The sequence below is a fragment of the Palaemon carinicauda genome, chromosome 3 (genome assembly GCF_036898095.1).
Source record: "Palaemon carinicauda isolate YSFRI2023 chromosome 3, ASM3689809v2, whole genome shotgun sequence".
Classification (NCBI taxonomy): domain Eukaryota; kingdom Metazoa; phylum Arthropoda; class Malacostraca; order Decapoda; family Palaemonidae; genus Palaemon; species Palaemon carinicauda.
Genome location: NC_090727.1, coordinates 22,962,140 through 22,969,639, shown reverse-complemented (window position 1 = coordinate 22,969,639; position 7,500 = coordinate 22,962,140).

Below are 7,500 nucleotides of genomic sequence, written 5' to 3'. Positions count from 1 at the left end.
ATAGAAAGAACCCTTGAAATTACAGCCTTAAATACGGTCGTAACAATCTGGCGACCTTGCCAGGATTTGCGCTCAGGTGTACACAGTAGTTGGGACTTTGGAACGCTCCTCAGTGGGGGTTATAGTATTTATTTTTTTTTTTAAATACCTTTCCCTCCCATCACTATGGCTAATTTGGATGACTTTGAGTTTAGTCCTGCAGAGTTTTTAGGGTCATCCGACTGTATTAGTCATTTACCAATACTAGGTAAGGAATATCTGGTTAGTTGTGCTAGATGGTTGGGTATTCCTTTCAAAGGGACTGATACAAAGAGGAAATTGCTAATAATGGTAAAGAACTGTGTCATGCAAGGTTTGGCTGAGGCTGAAGGATTACTTGGTGAAAATATTAGTGATAGAGGTAGTGAATTAGGAAATGATGATAGGGTAGTTGCAGATGATAATGGCATTAGTGGTGGTGCAGGTTTTTCATTATTTGACGATCCTCATCAGACTGGAGTTATTTATGAAGGTCCGGCTAATTTGCTGCCAAAGGGAAATATAACCACAAACCCTTTCTTGTCTGAAGAGAATTTAGGGCCAGCAGTTCCTACTGTTCCTGTAAATTCTAATTCCAAGGAAATTCAGGAATATGACTTAATTTGTAAAAGGATAGAGTTGTTAAAATTGGAACATGCGGAGAACGAGAGGGTGAGGAGGCATGAGATAGAGATGGCCAACATTAATTTGGAAATGGCTAGGTTACAGGGGGCTCCAAACCAATTTAGTACCCCACGAGGTAGCCAGCCTGAAAGGTTTAATATTGGGGCTGCATTAAAATTGGTCCCCATTTTCGATGAAAGAAATGTTCCAGAATTCTTCAAGGCCTTTGAGAGGGTGTCTACACGATTGTCTTGGCCACCAGAGATGTGGACGGTGCTAATCCAGAGTAAATTGGTAGGCAAGGCAATCAGGGTATATAATGCCTTGGAGGAAGGGATAGCCAGGGATTATCACAAGGTAAAGGCACTAATTTTAAAAGCGTATGATTTGGTCCCTGAGGCATACAGATTAAAGTTTAGAAATTTTAATAAACATCCTTCCTTATCGTATGTAGAATTTGCCAGGCTCAAGGAGGAACAGTTTGACGACTGGTTGAAAAGTCGTCAAGTTGTCACTTTTTCTTCCTTGAGAGAACTAATGCTTTTGGAGGAGTTTAAGAAATCTTGCTCCAAAGAACTAAGAATTTATTTGGAAGAAGTAAAGGTCACTAATTTAGGTAAGGCAGCTCAAGTGGCTGACGAATTTGTCTTGACTCATAGAGCAGGTTCAGGCAATTTCGTCAGCAAAGATAAAAGTAATAATGTAGTAGTGTCAGCGAATTTTCATAAAGGAATAAGAGGTGATAATAATAAGCCTAAGAATTCAGTGGTTCAAAATAATTTCCAAGCTAGTAACAATGGAAGATTCACGGGTAAACCTGGTACTCGTGTATTTTCCAATGGAGGTAGTACTGGAACGAGAAACAATAATGTGAAGACTTGTTTCTGGTGTAAGAAACCCGGTCATTTCCAGGCTCAATGTCAAGCCAGAACAAATTATCTTCAAAAAAATGATCCTATGGCTTTGATGCCAAGTACATCTCCTGACGTAAAATTACCCATAATTAGTAGTGATAGTGGTAGTAATTGTACGCCTGGAGATGGAAATAATAATCCATAGGAATGACTGAAGTATGATAAATACATATGGTCTGGTAAAGTAATATATAATTCTGTCATTATTGATGTTAAGTTCTTGAGAGATACAGGGTCTGCTCGTTCGTTAGTGCTGGAAAGCAGTTTGAAGGGTTTGGTGAAGTATTCAGGGAACTTTATTGTTCTGGGAGGTTTCCCGAACACAATAGTTTCGGCTCCTTTAGCAGAGGTAATGTTGTCATTCCCTGGGTATTATGGAGAGATCGAGTTGGCCGTTGTTGAGAGTCTTCCTATAGCTGGTATTGATGGCATATTAGGAAATGATATGGTTAATAGTGATGGCCAGGAATTATTTCCAATATTGTCAATCAATAAGTGTCCAGTGGCGGTTACCACCAGAGCTGTAGCAAGAGCTGCAGACTTATTAAATAATGATGATGAGTTAAATTTGAGTAGTTTAGAGGTAGATGTAGATGTAGGAAGACCCGGGTCAGTAGTAAGTAATGTAGTAAGTAGTGATAATATAATTCCAGATTGGGATCGAACAGCTTTTATTGAAGCCCAGAAAAGAGAGTATAATTTTAATTTGGGTGATACTTCTGACTTGACAAAGCCTCGATTCTGGGTAAAAAAGGGCCTGTTATATAGGGTGAGTCGTCCTCTGGTTGCTAATGATCCCCAAATATCTCTTATTGAGCAAATAGTGGTGCCTTCTCACTTTCAGAGACAAATATTAAATATATCTCATGATGATGCATTCTCTGGTCATTTTGGTGTCTGGAAGACGTTCCGTCGGTTGGCTAAATGTTTTTGGTGGCCAGGAATGAAATCGTCAGTAAAACAATATGTGAAAGAATGTCCAGTGTGCCAAGTGGTAGGTAAACCTAATCAGACAATTGCAAAAACACCTTTATATCCTATACCAGCTATTGGCGAGCCATTTAGTGAGCTAGTAGTTGATATAGTAGGTCCCCTGCCTAAAACTAAAACAGGTTTTGTATATTTACTGACTGTGATGGATCGGGCATCGCGATTTCCCGAAGCCATTCCCATGAAGAAAATCACGTCTAAGGCTGTATTTGATCAATTGGTAATTTTCTTTTCGAGGTATGGAATCCCTCGTAAGATACAAACTGATTGTGGAACTAATTTTACTAGTAAGGAATTTCGAAGTAAGTGTGCAGGTCTGGCCATTCTGCACACTACTAGTGTTCCTTACCACCCAGAGAGTCAGGGAGTGGTGGAAAGATTCCATCAAACTCTTAAATCAATTTTAAGGAGATTTTGCTATGAGCATGGAGAGGAATGGGATAAGGGTCTTCCTTTTGCTCTCTTTGCTCTTAGAAGTCATCCAAATTCATCCACGGGCGTGGCTCCTTTTGAGTTAGTCTTTGGACATAAAATAAGGGGTCCTTTAGAAATTCTATATGAAATTTTGGAGTCCGATCAAATAAAGGAGACGAATGTGGGTGAATTTGTTGATAACCTTAAAGAAAAACTTTCTAGCGCCTGGAAGTTTGCTAGAGAAAATTTAGCTAACTCTCAGGCTGCTATGAAAAGTAATTATGACAAGAAAACTCGAGCACGGTCGTTTGAGCCTGGGGAATTAGTTTTGGTGTTGGGTACTGATTCGGATAACTTCCTTGAACCCAGGTATAAGGGGTCTTGGAAGGTGTTGAGGAAGTTATCCGATCTTAATTATGAAATAGAAGCTCCCGGGACCAAACGAAAGTGTCGAATTTTTCACATTAACCGACTGAAACCTTATGTCTCTAGTAGATCTGATACTTTGGAAACCGGGTATGAATCAGTTTCTTTGGTTGCAGAGGTGCTTCCTGATGGATCTGAGGAAATAATTAATCAAGTACCTTCGGATGCTCTATCTAAGAATATGCAATGTTTGGATGGGCTGAATGAGCATCTGAAGCATCTCGATCTAAATCAAAGAAGGGAAATGGAAGGTTTAATTCATTCTTTTTCAGATTTGGTTAGAGAGACTCCCGGATTGACTAGTTTAATTGAACATGATGTGGTAGTAGGAGAAGCTTCACCAATTAAACAAAGCCCTTATAGACTAAATCCCACTAAAATGGATATAGTCAATAAGGAAATAGAATATATGTTGAAGCATGACTTGATACAACCTTCTGTTAGTCCTTGGAGCTCCCCTATAGTATTGGTAAAGAAATCCGATGGACAGTATCGGATGTGCGTCGACTATCGTAAGGTTAATACGCATACTAAAAATGATTCCTTTCCCCTTCCTAGAATTGACGACTGCATAGACCGTTTTGGTTCAGCAAAGTATATCACAAAATTGGATTTGCTGAAGGGCTACTGGCAAGTTCCTTTGTCGGATCGAGCAAGAGAGATTTCAGCATTTGTCACCCCATTCGGCTTGTATGAATGCAAGGTCATGCCTTTTGGGATGAGGAATGCTGCTTGTACTTTTCAAAGATTAATGAACCGTGTGGTCTGTGGATTAGAAGGTACTGAGATTTACATTGATGATCTTGTTGTCCACAGTAATGATTGGAAAACTCATTTACTCAGATTACGTAATGTTTTTGAAGCTCTCCGTGCTGCGGGTTTAGTCATTAACCTCGCTAAATGCGAATTTGGTAAGGCTAAAGTTGTGTATCTGGGTCATGAGGTTGGCCTGGGTCATATAGCCCCAAAACAGGCTAACGTCGAGGCTATAACTAATTTAAAGAGACCTTGCAATGTCCGAGAAGTTCGAAAGGTGTTGGGTATGATGGGCTGTTATAGAAGGTTCGTTAAGAACTTTTCTGACATTGCCCGTCCCCTGAATGATCTTTTACAAAAAAATAAGAAATTCATTTGGACTAGTGATTGTGAAGAAGCATTCATAAGAATCAAGACTATTCTCATGTCTAAACCTATTTTGGTTTCTGCGAATTTTCAAGCTCCCTTTATAATTGCTGTTGACGCTAGTGGTATAGGTATTGGAGGAGTTCTCTTTCAAAGGGGTGAAGACAGGGAGGTGTACCCAATATCCTACTACAGCAAAAAGTTGTTAACGGCAGAGCGTAAGTATTCAACTATTGAGAAAGAGGCTCTCGCCCTGATCCGTACCATATCTCATTTTAAACCATACTTAACTAATCTTTCTTTTCCAGTGGAGGTATGGACGGATCATAATCCGTTAGTGTTTATTGAACGGATGAAAGGGTCTAACCAAAGAATTTTACGCTGGGCCTTGCAACTGCAAGAGCTCAACTTGGTAATTAAGCATATTAAAGGATCTGATAATAAGATCCCAGACGCCTTGTCTAGGATGTAAAGTGTTTTTTTTTTTGGTCTCCCTGCCTCTTTCGCCCTGCTCGTTCCTCTTTGTGTTCATTTAGAGTGAAAGCAAGTGCTAACTTTATGGTTTATTCCGACATCGTTCCGTTGTTTCGTTTATTTATGCGATATTTTTTTTCTTTTTTGCCAGTGTTGTTTTTAGTTTAAGTATTAGCTGTAAGAAATATTCTGTTCTATATTAGTCTTAGTTTCTTATTAGCAGATAGATAGCTCTTTGTGCCATTTATTATGACTTTAAGTTTTAGCAAGGACTTTTGGAATTTCGGAACTTTATCATTTTCCGTGATTTAATACATTTTGCTCTTAGCTTTAGGTTTTTTTTTTTTCAGGTTCTGTGTTTAATTAGACTGTTTATATCTTTGAATGTTTGAGTTATAGTTAATGCTGACCTTTTTATTTCAGGATGTGTAATGCACCATTGTGTGTACTGTATTAGATAATCCAATGCATGTTTGTATTAAGGTTATCTTTACTTTTGAGATTTATTTTATTTTTAGATTTAATTGATTCTTTAGGATGTATAAAATTTTTACTCTATTTGATAAAAAAAAATTTTTGTAGGGGGAGAAAGGTATTAGATTAAAGTAAATTCATTATAATTTGATTATAAGTTGTTAATACTTTTCCAACCTTTTGATCTTGTTTTAGTTTTTAGTTTATTAATAAGCCAGCGTCATTCTTAGTTTGATGAACTCTGTAGAGTCATATGACTTCTCAGTTTTGTTTTTGTTTACCACCTTCTCCCCCGGTATTAGTGAACTACTGAAGTGCCTTATTAACGATCGCTGTTTTTCTCTCCTATGAGCTGTGTTGACTCGAGTGAAAGGCTTGATCGAATGGTGGTGATAAGTGACAGAGTTAGTTCGAGTTCCTACTCACAGTCTGACGCTTTGCCACTTCATCTGGGTGACCTTTGGAGTTTTTGAAGCACTTCCTTCGCTACTTTGTGTGTGGTCGCTGGTGTTTGTCACCCGCGGCATTCATCAGCCACGTCCCTTCCCTCGTTCGTCGGAGGATTTGCGAACGAGTTGGGCCGTTTCTACTGAGAACCATAGACCTTGCTGAGAACGGTGCGGTTTGCGACGTGCGAGATCCGTTGAAGTCCCGGATTCTCGGAGGCTACCACCCTTGGCGTTCCTGTGGCATTTTGGATTGCCTTCGGGCATTGCAGCTTGATCTAGTTGACCTGCTCATCAGCGTCAGTGAGTTCTTGGAACTCGTGGAGATACGTAGGGCGGCATACTACAGGTATGAGATATTTTTATTGTTATTTACGACGATCGTGGATCGCCGAGTACCTGTAGGTGTGCACGCCCTTGTTTGCAGTACGGTCTTCTGGACCTTGGATGGCCTGATGGGACAATCTACCGAGCTGTTTGTGATAATTCCCTTTGTATAATTTATAAGATAATTATTTTCATAATTCATTGTTTATTAAGTTAAGTTTAACGTTTAAGTTAGTTTGTTTGTGCTAGGTAGGAGTAATATTAAGTTTCCCACTTATGTTCTCTTTCTTCCTTCTACCTATCTTAGTTTGTTAGGTTAGTTTTTCTGGCCAGTGATTTTGAAAGGTAGCTGCCTGAAATGTTGTGTTTAAAGTCTTCCTATTTCTTAGCCTAGGGATTAACTTATGTGTAGGTGATCTTTTAAAGATCTTAAGGTTGGTTTTCCCGCAATTTGTGTATTCATTAATTTTGTTTATTATCATTACCAACCATTACTTATATTTTTTTTGTTTGTAAATAAATATTGTAACTTTTGTTGAGGTGTTTGTTCTTTTGTTCCCAAATTGCTGTGTTACATTTTTACTGACCGCAAATTTCTGAATAGAAAGAACCCTTGAAATTACGGCCGTAAATACGGTCGTAACAATATATACATATATATATATATATATATATATATATATATATATATATATATATATATATATATATATATATATATACACAGTATATAAACATTTATATATATATATACACAGTATATAAACACACACACACACACACACATATATATATATATATATATATATATATATATATATATATATATATATATATATATATATATATATATATATATATATATATATACAGTATATATTTATATATATAAATATATATATATATATATATATATATATATATATATATATATATATATATATATATATATATATATATGTGTGTGTGTGTGTGTGTGTGTGTGTGTGAGTGTGTGTGTGTGTCTGTGTGTGTGTGTCTTCTATGTCTTCTTCAATTGCACAAAAAAGTGGCTTATTGAGAAAGTCTTTCAAGATTTTTGGTGATCAATCTATACTGAACAATTGTTTTAATTGTTTCATTCTACCTTGTTTTGAGTATTGTTCTCCTTACTGGTCTTCAGCTGTTGATTTTCATCTAAATTTGTTGGACAGAAACTTACGGTCTATTAAATTTTTTATTCCTGATGTAGAAATTAATCTTTGGCACCGTCGTTCAATTAGTTCATTATG